The following is a 17,225-nucleotide window of genomic DNA, read 5'->3' on the forward strand; positions in this document are numbered from 1 at the left end:
AGGGGACTCTCCAAATAAAGTGTCACCCTAGATCTACCTCTTTCAATATCGCCCATGTGCACTGTAGATTTTGTGGCCTATTATGGTTTAGGTCAGGGGAATGTAGTCTATAAGTGACAAACTCCAGGATGGATCCATTCCAAACCTAATCAGGACGTCTGTGCACATATGCCATCTCCAGGGCCATATTTAGTGAACTATGAAATTACTATAATGGGGAATGGAAGGGACATTGAACTGGAAATCGTATGTCATCAGAGAGTGTGTGGGGGAGTTTAACTCTTGATTTGATATGGTTGACCATTAGGTTTCCCATCAACTCAATCTAAAGGTAGTTGGGCACTGGCGCATATGCCTATTGGCCGATCTGCCTATTATATCACTCCTGTATCATGCAATGGTCGTGTATCATACAATTATTGCAAGTAAAAACAGTATAGGCCTATATCTACTCTGTGGCTGCATGTTGCTTACACAAAGTGAATTGCTGTCCAAGGCACCATTCATTGCTGGGCTCTTCAGGACCTTGGACAGCTGCCCCCACAGTCTCTTAACCACAACACCATCTCCGGTTTCAAATAAAGAGGAGGGTTGATAGCTCTGTCGATGTTTGCTGTGCCTTTATTTTGATTGAGTAGCCTAGATTAGCCTAATTAGTGCAGATGATTGATGGCAAATCAATCATGATTAGCCTCTTTTTGTAATTAAAGTTACTGGCATTACTTTAATTTATTGCTGAAAACTGCATTCCTGAGATGAATTGCAATTATCTCGCAATGCATGACTGTATATTTTGTCTCCAATGGGCATGGCACCAATACTACAATTTATGTGGTAGATACATTTGAAACAACTGTGGCCAGGGACATCATTTAAACAAAACCTCATGGCCACTAGGGCAGGGACTCAAATTTGCCCCCTCAATTCGTGACGATTCCTCTTTTACTTGCACCTAGGTTGGCTAATTTAAGTGGCATTGCACATTCATAGGTTGGCTAATTTAAGTGGCATTGCACATTCAATCTCTCTCTCACCAACCTAACCATTCACTCATCCACTCCTAATTTGTTGGATATGGATTTCCTTTTTGCGCAGAGAAGACAAGAGGTTCTCATGCATGACAAAAGGGGCGCAATATTGTAAGTTCCATCATTCTTTCCAAACAATAATTTGATGCGCATTCATTATTTGCTTTTCACTACAAGCCTGATCGCGTGCATTTCTGCCATATCCTTTTCGTGAGTGGGCTACATAATCGTGACGATACCTCTTTCTCACCGGATGATAGTGGCTATTATTGTACTCTGACCTCTGTTGAAATTACTATCCAGCACCAAGACGGTTGCGTTCTTCCAGAGACACCGCGCGCGCAGGCTACTCATTGGATGAACTTCTGCCGCAATCTGTAGCCTATTCAAGTGCCCTTTCCTTCTCTTCTTCTCGGAAATGCAATAACATTTGGGTTGGCTTTTGTCGTGGTAAAACTCAAGAGGAATACTGCAAGTTGAGGAAACGAACAATGTAACACTTACAGTGCCCGACAAGTAAGTATAGCCTGTTTTGTGATGTGGACTCAATTATAGGACGACGCGAAACGACACAACCTCGCTCAATTATTATATCTGTTCTGGAAAACCTTAACAACATTCCTACTTGGTCAAATAAATCCAGACGTTCGATTCAGGTAGGACCGCATTGTTTATGAACGGGTCTGGGTTTGCTTTTGTTTATTGACTTGACAGGTCGATAGAATATAGATAGATTATGAAAATGATTAATGCGGCGATGGGTAAAGAATTTCACTTTAATGTGTGCCACAGGGCTAGATAAAACAGTAGGTTATAATCTGGCTCTCTTGAGTCTATTCTTGCAGTTATTTGAACGTGAAATGCGCCTGTCATGGGTATCAGTAGTGGTTAATGGAGTCCAGGGCGCATAAAATCTACTGATTGTAGAATGTATCTGAGAATAATCTGAATCCATCACACAGGCAGCACAAATCTGAACTTTTTTTCAGTAATTGTTTTTTTTGACCAATCAGGTCAACTCTGAACAAGAGCTGACGTGAAAAGATCTGATGTGATTGGTCAAAAGACCAATTAGTGGAAGAAAGATCAGAATTGGGGTACCAGTGTAAACAGCCTATGCAGTGCTTGACTTGGACTGAAATAGGTGCCAGTATTCATTTTGGGTGCCAGTACTGTTTATATTTAGGTGCAGGAGCTCCACAATACTTTTGAGCTAATATTCTATAAGAGTTACAGGCGCTCAAGCAGTAGAACATTTCAGGTGCAGGTACTCCGATTCGGTGAGCTCCTGCCCAAGTCAAGCACTGAGCCTATGTGTAGGCTATCATTTCCCTTTATACCTCACACTCCCTTTATACCTCACACTCCACTTAAGTATTTCTGTGGTCGATTGTATGATGGGATAGCCTAACAGCACTAGCCTGTATTCTCTCCCCCCTAAAATTAGAAACATTTGTGTATTTTGGGTGTGCTGCTTCCATGACTGTTATATTGAAGAGGAAATCAGTTATGCACACACACACACACACATACACACACACACACACACCACACCACACCATACCATACCACACACACAGAGCCAAATGACGTGGTAATGCTGCAGGTTCGGATGTTGAGCCCACTGACCCATGCACACAGAGAGGGGGAAAAAGACAACTCAGTAAGAATAAGATTGATAAGGTCTCTGACTATCTCTCCATCTCTCCCTAATTCTTTCACCTCCAGCAGAGGCAATGCTGCAATAGACTGATTTCCCATGGGACTCTGCAGTGTGTCCATACTTGGCTAACATAATATGGAGATCAAAAGACCACATCCACAACAGAGAGAGAGGATGTGCCATGTGATACTGTACTTACAGTGCAAGCCCAGAGGCTTCTGTTGATGGAGCAGATAGCCCATGTCTTGACTGAGGGTTTATTTCCATTTTACCCGTCTTATATGGCACACTGCATCGCTGAGCTTTTTCACTATGTACCAATCAGTGTTTAAAGTTCAAGCAAGAACTTGATGCTGCAGTATTTATCCATGTAGAAACTCTCAAATTAGAAATGTAGTGAGGCGACCAGTAATTAGATCTTAATAACGATAATGTTTGAATACTGAGATTAAGGTAATTTTCTACTCCTCATATGAGAATTAATCACTGCCACTACTCACCAAATTCATGACATAAGCTGTCCTTCTTCTAAAAGTTTTATATCGCTCATATCAATAAATATCTCTTGCATTTTAAGTTCTGAGATCTCAGTGATGATTAAAAATACATACAGCACTTCAAGTAAAGTGAAAAGGCAGTCGAGTTAAAATGTCTCATTCACTAGAAGAGGAAACTCCAACACCAGGAGAGGGCTTCATTGACCACTGAAGCAGCTAGCTAGCTGAACTAATATGCACACAGAAATGCACCACCTTTTATCATACTCAGAAACCAAAGAGTGGAAAATCCTTTATTGCTGCTTTCAGTTGTCAATTTAATCAAGAAGTGTTTAATGCTGTATTTTGCCCAAGGAAATCTACATTATTTAAACTTGATGTTATCCCCTTCTGGTTTGGTATCAGCTATCCCCTATACTTGGCATAGAAAAGATATCGCCCTCTCACCTTGCATTTTGGTCATGTTTCCAAGCCACCTCTGGACGGTGCCATAGATGTATTCTCTCTGAGAACATGCAGAGATGAGTGCTTTTTCAGGGAAATGGAGGAGGGGAGAATCTCAGCTCGAATACCTGGCTAAAACTACCATGTGATGGACAAATATTGTTGCAGAAATTATATTTAAATGATTTAAAAGCCACATTTTTACAGTTGCAGGATCCTGGCGTTTCCAAGTGCAAAGTTAGAGGCGGCTCTATCAAAAGATGAATGTGATTATCTAACAGAGGAGAGAGGGAGACCTGGAGAGCTGAGGAGGAGCATTCAACACTCCAAAGACCATGATGAAACCATGTTTTAATGTAATTGGACAAAGAGTAACAATCCACTGTTATAGCTGGAGGGCTGCATGAAGGCAGAGGTGAATGGAAACAGAGTACTCCTGCAAATCAGTTCTGCGCTGTCTATTCCAACATTGCCACGACATGCAAAGTGCACTTAAGATTTGCCCCATCTCTATACGATGTAAACCATATAGAATATTTAACGATCAATCAACCATAGCTAACTGTAGTTTTTCTGCATTCGGGGTGAGGAGGTAGATCTTACCCATGGGAATGCACTTTGTGGGTTTTTCTTTTTCTGTTTGCACAGCAGCTTTTCGGGTTGGTGAACGTACCATGCTGCTCAGCCGAGTGCTTGGGGCGATGCGCAGTGTGAGGAGAGCAGCAGCACATTGAAACACGGCCAAGGCGAATGAAGCCTGTGAGGCCAGAGTTGGAGGCAACCTGGAGGTAGAGCTGGGGGCAGATCCCTGGCACAGCACCTCACTGGGACCTGCATTGCTCTTGGAACAGTTCTACTGTACTTGGGAGTTGCGCTTTTCTGCTAAAATAGGGTGACGTGACTCATCGGCCACACTCTCCAGTTCTGTTGCTGTTTTTACTTAGGAACAAGGAAGCCTTTTCAGAAACACTTCATTTGATCTATTGCAACGTTCAGTTGTCCTTAGCTGGTTTCAAACGTGCAACCCCCTGCTTTCCACATAGCTGATGTCTTGTGAGTGTTTGGGTGCAGAATAGCTGCCTATTTGTGCACCCAGTTACTGTACTGTGGGTGCTGGCTCCACATTTGTGGTAGTGGAGTAGGGGTGAGTTATCCACATGTAATCATATGTGATTTGAGAACTAGTGAAGCGCTATATCAATGCAATCCACCAAACGATGAATTTGTACCAAATGCCCAGGCTGTTGGTAGGGTTGTAATGTTCTAACTTAGCCATTTTGGTCGCTACACTATCCCCTTTTTCAGAACACTCCCTCTAGCTCACGTACCTCCCCATGGTAACGCCATCCCACTTCTGACACCAATAGGGGAGAGTGGGGTAAGTTGAGAAATGTTTTACATTCAGCATCACTCCATCAAGTGAAATATAGTAACCTTTCTAACAAAGATATCTACATATATTTCAGGATGTTGTATATCCCTGGAAATAATCAGAATTCATGTAAACATTACAGTTTTGAAAACATAGCTTGTCCAAAAAAAATGGTCTCTTGGCACAATTTACCCCGTGTATGAGGTAAGTTGAACTGCAGGACAGGGTAAGTTAAGCTACCTATAAATGTCTGTACTGAATGAAATATTACCATTATCTTTTTAAAACCATGTCTATCACAATCACTTTGTCTTTGGATAATTTTAAGTATATTTTAACACAGGCGTAACACCTAACAACACACTGTACTTTTAAAAACATTTTAAACATATTCCAGGCCCTCATATCCCAGCAATAAAGCCTTGCATTATGCCAGGGAAGAAAACACTACAATTTGCTCACTTTGCCATCGGCTCAACTTACCTCAAGGCAAACAGTTTGACTATATTAGCCCACACAGCTACAAGGATGCACTTTCATGCTAGGTTTAGGGCATCATATTGAAGCTTATAGAGACCCCAACTGATGTACAGAACAATCTTTAAATTATCTACTTTGGTTTAAATATAAGATACAAGCGTCATGAAACCTCTAACACAATAATTTAATTTGACTTGGTAAAAATCTGTTTTTTGGACCTTACTTGCGTACCACTTTTTCCATGTGGTTTCTTCTTTCACAGACTCCATGAAATGATGACCTCTTCCTAAATAGTTGGTCAAATGATACATTTTGTGTATGGTTTCAACTTGGCTCAATTTATCCCACTCTCCCCTATGCTGCAAAGTAAGGGGCTAGTTCTTGTCCCTAGATGGTACACTTTAGCTTTCTCACACATTAGTCATTCAATGTTTTGAAGATGTGGCCTCTAGAATCTTGATTTAAAGTCCAGGATATTGGCATAGTTTCAAGAGAAGACACTAATTCATGATGAACAATGTCCGTTCATTTTAAAGATCCTGCAACGTGCTAAGTCGTAGTTTACTCTTACTGCTGTTTACACCGTCAAGCTACAAGTGCATGCATATTTAGCTAGGGGCTGATTTAGCGAACTGCAGTACTTTGTGTGGAGATCTTTATAATAATAATAATATAATAATAATAATACCAGCCAGGATGTGTCCTATAAGCATTCCCATCTCATGGAACCTCACCGAGTTAAGCCCTCGAACCAGTCCTCTTCTTGGGGGCTCTTTGAGTAAACAAATGTGAATTAGGATGCTCTCAGGCGTGTGCTGAATAAGGGCTGAGCACTGCTTCGCTGCTGTACTGCCTGTGCTAGGCCCGACATCTGAAGCCGTCTGCTCGGCTAGTCGGCTGTCCTTGGAGTGAGAGAGAGAGACAGACAGACAGATGAGACGTGCACGCTGAGCAGAAGAAAGTCAAAACCAGCAGGGCAGAAAAACATTTAAACCCATTCTGGGATGGTTGCCGTCATGTAATTATTGGGACATCTCCCATCAGCATTACTGTAACATGGTCTGAGAATACCAACAGAATACCAATACTATTACAGTAGCAGTGGTTATCAAAATTGTTAAAAGGTTTTTAAAACAATTGTAATAAATGCAACAGTTGGACAATGGATGAAGATATTCCAAACTTTTTAGTATTTTTTAAAATCCATTAGATATTGACTGAATTATAGCACATAAAACATTTTATGTTCAGGAATTTTGGTGGGAATTCAGGTGTTTTTTCATAGAATGCACTCATACATTTTGTCATGGTATCAGGTATTTTATTTAAATATTTTGTGTTAAAATAAAGACCATTATATGTGCCTAATCTGCATAAATACAATGGGTGTATTTGCATATATGAATACATTTAACATAACGGTGTGGAACAGGGCTGCAACCACCAAAAACTTGTCTAGGCCTACCTGTACTCACCTGCGCTGTCTAAACTGCCTCGTACTGTTGTTGTCATGTTCTGTTGCATAATTCAACAAGTGTGTCAATAGCAGTATACCCTCGAATAAAAAATCAACACACTTGGCTCTAGATTACACCTATCTATACATACTTTACATTGTTTGCGAGATCAAACATGTTATTTAACCTTTAAAGTCATACTGAGACCAAGGTCTATTTTACAGATGAGCCATGAATTACATACATTACTGAAAATACAAAAGTCAAGCAGAAAGAAAAACAAGGTCATAAAAAACAAACACATTCATCACTAAAAACGTCCTCAATCAGCATTCTGAATTGCCCTAGAGGCACCAAAACATCAAAATTTAAGAACATTTGGAAGATTGTTCCACAAATTAGGTGCAAGAAAACTCAAATCAATCCAGCTAGATTTAAGTGACAAGTGGTTTTGCACCCATCAAACATAGGAAATAGATGGTTGAAAAAGACAGATCCTCAGCTGGGCGGGGCATGCACATTGCTAATTACAGTGGCAATAGAACCATTTGAAGCAGAACTCGGTAACGGGCTAGCATACAGCAGTGAGGAATCAAGGGTAGAGCCCAACAAAACAGAATGGAGTGTAGTAGAGAATAGCTTTACAGCGAGGCATAGAGCGGTCATAAATCTCTCTCCAGTGCCCTGTCGGCACATACAGCCTCAGCTGAGGCCTCATTTATAAACGTTGCATACACACAAAATATGCCCCAAAACATGTGAGCGACAGTTTTCACGCAAAAGTTGGCATTTATATAAACTGAACTTGACATGAGAATGTGCTTATCCTCCCGCAAACTTTAGACCATGTGTTTGCACAGTTTCTATTGGTTGAAGAATTGCATTGCAAGAAAGCAAAAGTAGCCTCAGAACAGCCTCAATTCATCGGGGCATGGACTCCACAAGGTGTGGAAAACGTTCCACAGGGATTTTGACCCATGTTGACTCCAATGCTTCCCACAGTTGTGTCAAGTTGGCTGGATGTCCTTTGGGTGGTGGACCCTTCTTGATACACACAACAAACTGTGAAACACCCAGCAGCGTTGCAGTTCTTGACACAAACCGGTGCGCCTGGCACCTACTACCATACCCCGTTCAAAGGAACTTCAATGTTTTGTCTTGCCAATTCAACCCTCTGAATGGCATGCACACAATCCATGACTCAATTGTCTCTAGGCTTAAAAATCCTTCTTTAACCTGTCTCCTCCCCTTCATCTATACTGATTGAAGTGGATTTAACAAGTGACATCAATAAGGGATCATAGCTTTCACCTGGATTCACCTGGTCAGTCTATGTCATGGAAAGAGCAGGTGTTCCTAATGTTTTGTACACTCAGTGTATGATGAATTATTCCTAACAAAAAAACTGGTATCTAAATATAATAACAAGGTGCAATCATTTGCTGTTAGTGAGAAGAGTGAAAATCAATTTATTTTATCTTTGCATTCTAAAATAATTATTTTCTATCTCCGATTTACAGTATTTATTTAATTTCTATGATCATTGCAGAATACATTCCTCACCTTTTCTGACTGTGATGGTTTCATACTCGTGAAATAGCCTATAGGCCAATAACAAGTTAGGATAGGCTACCATTCGTCCCATCTCTCATTTAGTTGGACCCACTTCACAGTAGTAAATAGATAAGCTACCGGCATTTAAAATATTTTGCTCTATGCGATCCGAAGCGCAGTTTAACAGTAGAACAGACGGTTCAGCTTTTCCATTGACATTTGTAGGCTACGTCTGAATACTGTAATGTCAAATTTCTCGAGTAGCCTAGACAATATTTCATTGATAAACATAATACATACAGTATATCATTACCATTGCACCTTTTCTGGTCATGATGAGTTCATATTCCCGAAGTAGCCATATAACAAATTACCATGCGTATCGCTTTTAATTGGGCCTATTAGATAGGCTATTATAATTTCAAGTTTTTGCTCTATTCATCCAAAAGGAAGCGTGTTTATAACATACCGTAGAATTGAACAGGTGAACACGCAGTTTATATTTTGCATTGAAGTGTGTAGGCTACCACCAAGTATGCCTACTGTAGTTTTAATTTCTTTCAGAGTAGACGTTTCAGAATTCGCGATCAGTGCAGCATATTTAGGTTCGGGAGGAAGTAAATGTAAAACATTATTAAATTCAAACGATCTGTTTAGAGGTCGACAACAATTTGCAATTGTTTTTATGTTTCAGAAATGGTCAGATACAACAAATGTCACTGAAACACCTCCAAAGACATTTGATCAAGTTCCCCATTGATATTTCCTTTAGATATACTGTGTCGGTCTAATTCCAATACTTCCAAAGTATACAGCAAATAAGGGCGTTATTGTCATTATAAAAGGTGAATGATGGGCGTTATTCAGACGGAGTTATAATCCTTGTTCACGCACGCATAGTTTTACGACAGGACTCATTTATAACAGGAAACAGCGCATGCAGATATTTAGTGTAAATGTATTTAGTCTACCTTTATTTGTGGTTAGCTGCCAATTACCTTTTGTCCTGTAAGATCAGCTCAGTCAATGTATCAGATGGGTCTTTATACAAAATAGATACCGTTAAACTGATGTTTACTGATGTCCACAAACTGAAACCTATTCAATTCACAGTGTTTGCTCCCTATCTCCTGGTGGTAGAATTGAATCCCAGGTTTACCAGTAGACTACCAGAAAATCTGTTACTACAGTAGTATGGCCTGCCCACACGAAAAAATACTACAGTTTACTATAGAATACTAAAGTACTTACTATAGAATTCTATAGTATACTGTAGAATACTATACTACACACTGTAGTATCCTTTGATCATGTGTAGTACTTACTATAGAATGTAGAATAATACTACAGTAAATACTACAGCATTATCCCCCCAAAAACACTAGTAAATACTACAGTAATGTCCGCAAAAACACTACAGTATACTACAATCCACAAACGCACTACATTAAATAGTAAATACTACAGTTTTCTTTGACTACAGTATTTTTATATAGTTAACTGTAAATACTACATTATAAACTGGGTGGTTCGAGCCCTGAATGCTGATTGGCTGAAAGCCGTGGTATATCAGACCGTATACCACATGTATGACAAAACATTTATTTTTACTGCTCTAATTACATTTGTAACCCGTTCATAATAGCATTAAGGCACCTCTGGGGTTTGTGGTATATGGCCAATATACCACGGCTAAGGTAGTGTTGTGTCGTGCCTACGAACAGCCCTTAGCCGTGGTATATTGGCCATATACCACACCCCCTCGGGCCTTGTTGCTTAAGTATACTACAGTAAATACTTCAATATTCACTGTAGTGTTTTTGCAGACTCGCAAACATACTTTAACACAAAGAAGTTAGAAGGAAGACGTGCAAAGAGAAAAGCCTACTGTAGCTCCTGATAACAGAATTACAGAAATTACATTAACTCTGTGACCATGAATCCCATTTGGGTTGTGTTTTTTTGTGTGAGATATCAAGCTCAGGCATCCAATACAGCGGCAAGGCTTGGAGGCTTCCACAATATAATGTGCTCCCAGCACCCACTGAGGGATTTAGGGGGATGCCACATGGTAAGTGGATTTTAGTTTGGCTCTAAAAAATGAAGCTGTTCGTTCGTAACACATTCCAGTCAGCTGTTTGAAGTAACAATTGAGGCCTATAAGAAGACAAGTCTCTGTCAATTAGTTAGGATTTGTAATGAAGATATTTATAACCCAGAGATGGATGCCAAGGTTTCTTTGATTGTGTCATCCCGCTAATGGTTAAACATTGATTGAAGAATAGTATGCAGAGCATTAAGTCGATCCATGGTTATTACAATTATGAAAGTATTGCGTTATTTTTTTTTTTTTTTTTTTTTTTGATGCTAGCTTTAGTGTGCTATGGTTGGAAGACTGGTAGGCTACCTTCTAAGGCCAAATAACCATAAGGATGTAGTTACGGTGATGGCCCAGAGAGAGGTTTGACTGACAGTCAAAGATATGGCAATATTCCCAGGGGGGAGCGCGAGAGACAGACAGACACAGAGAGAGAGGTTGTGTGTCTGTGTGTAAGAGAGATAGAGGTAGTGTGTGTTTGTGTGTCTGTGTGTGCCTGTGTGTGCGTGCATGTATGTGTGTGCGTGCGCTTGTGAGAGAGAGAGCGAGAGGTAATGTATGAGTGTGAGGGGGAGAGAGGGGTAATGTATAAGTGTGAGTGTGAGAGAGGTAATGTGTGAGTATGATTGCGAGAGAGAGGTAATGTATGAGTGAGAGAGAGAGGTAATGTATGGTGTAAGTGGGAGAGAGGTCATGTGTGAGTGACAGAGGGGTAATGTATGGTGTGAGTGAGGGAGCGAGGTAATGTATGAGTGTGATTGAGAGAGAGCGGTAATGTATGAGTGTGCGTGAGAGAGAGAGAGAGCGAGAGAGAGAGAGAGAGAGTGGTAATGTATGCATGTGAGTGAGATAGAGAGAGAGGTAATGTATGAGTGAGTGAGAGAGGTAATGTATGAGTGAGAGAGAGAGGTAATGTATGGTGTGAGTGGGAGAGAGAGGTCATGTGTGAGTGAGAGAGGGGTAATGTATGGTGTGAGTGAGAGAACGAGGTAATGTATGAGTGTGATTGAGAGAGAGCGGTAATGTATGAGAGTGAGAGAGTGAGAGAGAGGTAATGTGTGAGTGAGAGAGAGTGGTAATGTATGAGTGTGAGTGAGAGCGAGAGCGAGCACTACAGCACAATTGTGTATCAGCTCACAGATGCCCTTCTGCCCAGAGGCCTGGAGGAAGGCAGGGCTCCATTCACTGGTGTGGTAGTCAGGCATATGTCTCTCCTAGGAGATTAATGCTGTACCCTCATCTTCACTCCCTCACCATACAGCATACTGATGACAAAGTGATGGCCAGAGTACAGCACAGAGGTGCTCAGTGGTTCAGTTACACTGTTCCTACCAGGGGTATCATTGTAATTTCCATGCAAAAGACAAAATGTTAAACGGTATGGTATTATAGATGGCTATAGTAGAGAACACTGCTTGACTGCGCGGTGTAGGACTGTCGATATTGATCAGTGTCCTGTAAAAATGGCTTAGGATAAGGTTATCTTATCCTGCCTCGGTGGGCAGTTACCCCGGGGGGCTAGTTACCCCACGTTACCCCCCTATCTGGAAAATTCAGAAATATTCTACATGTACTTTAAGGCCAAAATGTAAATGACTTAACCAAGGTAGGAGCCTGCTTGGTTGTTACAGGAGTGGGTCGCAGTTCCGGAGCGACCCACTAGGTGTCATCCTCGACAACCATAGGCACCTCCTCACTCACAGTCGGGACTAATTACTGCCTATTGGTGTCACCTGTGGCTATCTGATTCACCTGTGTATTTATGCCCTCACTTCCCTGTGTTCCCTTGCTCAGTTTTCTCTGCTAGTTCCTTAATGTCAAGCAGTACGTATCAGTGTTGGATCACGTGACGGAGTTACAGGTACTCGAGAAGTGTTCTCTCCCTGTGTCATTGTGTTTTTCCAGTCAGAGTTAGTATTTCGTATTGTTGGCTGTCAGCCTGTTTTTTGGAGACCTATGTGCTCCTCATTTGTTTTCGTGTATAGTCCGTTGTTTTGTATCCTGGCTTTTGGACCACCAGTAAAGATCCTTGATTCACCATCTCTGCCTACTGCCTACTGTCTATCCTGCACCGCACCTGGGTCACACCTCACACCAGCCCTTACACTTGGTGAAACAAGTATATGAATGAGTTTGAATAGAGATTCACTCCAAACCCTGAAATGATAAACTTCCAGTTTCAGGTGGTTGTTATAAGAAAATACTAATATGTTGTAAGCTATTGGCTTTGGCCACTGATACGGTGTGATAATGTATGCCAAGACTGCTTTGTTGAAGGTGTGAGGGTGTGTTAGGGGCTGCAGATAACATCCTAGTGAAAGAGGAATTAATCTATACCAAAGTATGAACCCTTATCTGAGTGCATCTGTGCCGGTAGCCCAGCGTACCGGCTCGGTATGTGGTAATGTGATTATATCAGTGGAGGCTGCTGAGGGGAGGACGGCTCATAATAATGTCTGGAATGGAGTGAATGGAATGGCATCAGACATATGGAAACCATGTATTGGATACCATTCCACCCATTTCGCTCCAGCCATTATTATGAGCCGTCCTCCTCAATTGAGGTGCCACTAACCTCCTGTGGATTGTATGTGTCATGTGTTGATGTCCATGACCACTGCACTGTCATGTGATAATGTTCAGTGACAGTGTAACACCGCTAGGCCTATGTGGATGTGATGTTTTGTCATGTGATCTGGAAGTGATGCGCTTTTCTGTATCAAGTTTGCACATAGGGTCCGATTCCGACCTGAGTTAAGCATGCGTAAATGTAACGTCATTCCCATTTTATGCACTTTTATCTATATGGGTATTCTAACCTTGAACTTAAGCATGAGCATAGCATGCTATTCACCCGCTATTCGTTTGGGGTGGTGATCTAATAAATGAAGGTGTGGCGGAGGTGTGTCTACAGATACATCGTATTCTGACCTTGACTCAATTCCCTAGTAATTCCACCACCTTAATGCACAAGGAAACCATGAATAAGGTCTAGCGAACCTACCGGTTCCGAGTGGAAAATAATCGACTTTATTTTTTCAGATAGAAATAACACCATTCTCCATGCACTGTAATTTACATATTGATAAGAGCTATTGATAAGTGTTAGGTAATGAGTAATCCGTTTGGATAAGGGAATTGTAAATATAAATGACACTTGTTTTAGATCATTTTACCTTATAAACGCTGGAGACAAATGTGAAACCAGTCATATGGCAGCAAACTGAAGCATATCAACTTTCCCACAGTTCATGAAATGCTATGCCATTATGAAGAATTTAAATTGTACAGACTTTTAACTTGCAGGGATGGGCACTCTCAAATGTCTTAATTATAGGCTACCCCAACTTTCTGTTTCCTATTTCTATCATGTTAAATATTAGCCAATATCAGTATCGACCGTCAGTAAGCCTAATAACAACACATTTTCAACTGCCAATGTACTGTTAGTTCCCTTCAGTTGGTACAGACTACATTATCATTACATTTAATTACATTGTGTCGTTTACCTGCATTACCATGGGTTAAATAACTGAATGTGGCCATTTTCAGAATGAATCAAACCACCGTTTTGTTTCTTTTGTGCATAAATGTCTCCAAACCAGTTTTTTTTATGATTCATAAATACTTTCCTAAACCTAAATAATCTACAAGACAGAGTATTTTTAAATCTACCAATTTGTGCTGAAACGGAGATGAATATGCATATATTTAGATGACTTTCTTTGATCCCTAATATTCTGAACCCTTCCTCTCGATATATTCTATATAGACAAAATTAAGAGACAAAATTATAACTAAAAGGTACACCATATTTAAAGGGATGGCTTAACATAAATGTACTGAAAACCCTATTGAATGAAAACTCCACGAGAAAATATGTTGGCCAGCAAGTGGAAGGGTTTTCAGCGATTAAATGAAATGTATTCAGAGCGCACAAGGTAGCGCCTTTCACTAGGTCTTCAAGTGCTCTTATTGTTTTATAGGGGGAACACACCCCATCCACCATCAATGTGTAGGCCTAATACCTTAGCATGAATTGCTGAATAGGAAAGATGGGACATATCAGAAACTTTATTGGCTTGTTGGTTGTCTTAACCTTCAGTGTCTTATCCAATTAAATTCTACAGTTGGCTTGGGAGAGGACAGTTAGGTTTGTGCATCCCAAATGGCACCCTATTCCTTATATACTGTAGTGCACTACCTTTGGGTCTTGGTCAAAAGTACTGCACTAAAAAGGGAATAGGGTGCCATTTGTGACTCAGTCAGTCTCTTCTGCAGATAGTCTCTATAAAGAACAATAGAGACCATTGCTGTTAGTGTTCACCATAGAATGACATATAGAACTTATTTATAGGATCTCTGGGCTATTAACAGTATAAAACACATGATGTCACGTGAGAGATGTAAAGAGTGGGAAAACGATGGAGGAGGTGGAGGTGAGAGCAAGGGAACAGTGCTGAATGAAGAAACAAAAGGTTGATGGGATGAAAGATGGCGTAGGAGTGGGTGGGAGGATGGTGATGGAGGTGAAGAGGATGATGGGACTAAATTATAGGAGTGTGTGTGTGTGTGTGTGTGCGTGCGTGTGTGTGTGTGCGTGCGTGTGGCTGTTTAAGGAAGCTAGGCTTGGTCAGGGTCGAGGGAACATCTCCCCAGTGTCATCGCAACAGAAACGTGTGCGTGTCAGCTCATCGATCTGCAGACTCATAGTAGTGATAGAGGGAGAAAGATGGAGGGCTGTGTTGGCAGGGACCGAACCACACTGCCACACACACAAACACACACCAACATTAGCGTTATTATACTCTATCTAGGTTTTATTCACTCATGATCAATAATATAGAGACCTCCAGACATACAGGATTCCAAACGTGTAACCATGTCAACGTTCATATCCGTAATTGTCTCACATAATGACTAATGAACGCATTGGCAATGTTATTCCTCAATGGCTGCAGTGTGCATAGGCACTTATTCCATCCCAGCATTAACACATTGGAAAACTGTTCTAGCTCGAAGACATTGAAGATGTGTTAGTGCTGGGCTGGAACAAAAAACGACACACACTGCATCTCTCCAGGATCTGAGTTCTAAGCCCTTTCAATCTTTCATTGACACAAGACTTCCAGACGAGCTAAACCACTTCTATGCTCGCTTTGAGGCAAGCAACACTGAAGCATGCATGAGAGCACCAGCTGTTCCGGATGACTATGTGATCACGCTCTCCGTAGCCAATGTGAGTAAGACTTTTAAGCAGGTCAACATTCACAAGGCCGCAGGGCCAGACGGATTACCAGGACGTGTACTCCGAGCATGTGCTGACCAACTGGCAAGTGTCTTCACTGACATTTTCAACATGTCCCTGACTGAGTCTGTAAAACCAACATGTTTCAAGCAGACCACCATAGTCCCCGTGCCCAAGGACTCTAAGATAACCTGCCTAAATGACTACCGACCCGTAGCACTGACGTCTGTAGCCATGAAGTGCTTTGAAAGGCTGGTCATGGCTCACATCAACAGCATTATCCCAGAAACCCTAGACCCACTCCAATTTGCATACCGCCCCAACAGATCCACAGATGATGCAATCTCTATTGCACTCCACACTGCCCTTTCCCACCTGGACAAGAGGAACACCTACGTGAGAATGCTATTCATTGACTACAGCTCAGCATTCAACACCATAGTGCCCTCAAAGCTCATCACTAAGCTAAGGATCATGGGACTAAACACCTCCCTCTGCAACTGGATCCTGGACTTCCTGACAGGCCGCCCCCAAGTGGTAAGGGTAGGTAACAACACATCTGCAACACTGATCCTCAACACGGGGGCCTCTCAGGGATGCGTGCTCAGTCCCCTCCTGTACTCCCTGTTCACCCATGACTGCATGGCCAGGCACGACTCCAACACCATCATTAAGTTTGCCGACGACACAACAGTGGTAGACCTGATCACCGACAACGATGAGACAGCCTATAGGGAGGAAGTCAGAGACCTGGCCGTGTAGTGCCAGGACAACAACCTCTCCCTCAATGTGACCAAGACAAAGGAGATGATTGTGGACTACAGGAAAAAAAAGAGGACTGAGCACGCCCCCATTCTCATCGACGGGGCTGTAGTGGAACAGGTTGAGAGCTTCAAGTTCCTTGGTGTCCACATCACCAACTAACTATCATGGTCCAAACACACCAAGACAGTCGTGAAGAGGGCACGACAAAGCCTATTCCCCCTCAGGAGACTGAAAAGATTTGGCATGGGTCCTCAGATCCTCAAAAAATTCTACAGCTGCACCATCGAGAGCATCCTGACTGGTTGCATCACCGCCTGGTATGGCAACTGCTTGGCCCCCGACCGCAAGGCACTACAGAGGGTAGTGCGTACGGCCCAGTACATCACTGGGGCCAAGCTTCCTGCCATCCAGGACCTCTATACCAGGCGGTGTCAGAGGAAAGCCCTCAAAATTGTCAAAGACTACAGCCACCCTAGTCATAGACTGTTCTCTCTGCTACCGCACAGCAAGCGGTACCGGAGTGCCAAGTCTAGGTCCAAAAGACTTCTCAACAGCTTCTACCCCCAAGCCATAAGACTCCTGAACAGCTAATCATGGCTACCCGGACTATTTGCACTGC

At 41.8% G+C, this 17,225-nt stretch overlaps 1 protein-coding gene across 1 annotated transcript in view; it reads left to right on the forward strand.

The window, feature by feature from the left end:
• Positions 1-903: 903 nt before the first annotated feature.
• Positions 904-17,225, forward strand: part of LOC121533715 (protein FAM163A-like) — a 28,591-nt gene continuing 12,269 nt past the window's right edge. Inside the window, exon 1 of the mRNA XM_041839887.2 lies at positions 904-1,544. The gene's annotated coding sequence lies outside the window, so the exon portion shown is untranslated. The remainder of the gene's footprint in view (positions 1,545-17,225) is intronic.

This window comes from Coregonus clupeaformis, chromosome 20, assembly GCF_020615455.1.
Source record: "Coregonus clupeaformis isolate EN_2021a chromosome 20, ASM2061545v1, whole genome shotgun sequence".
Classification (NCBI taxonomy): Eukaryota; Metazoa; Chordata; class Actinopteri; order Salmoniformes; family Salmonidae; genus Coregonus; species Coregonus clupeaformis.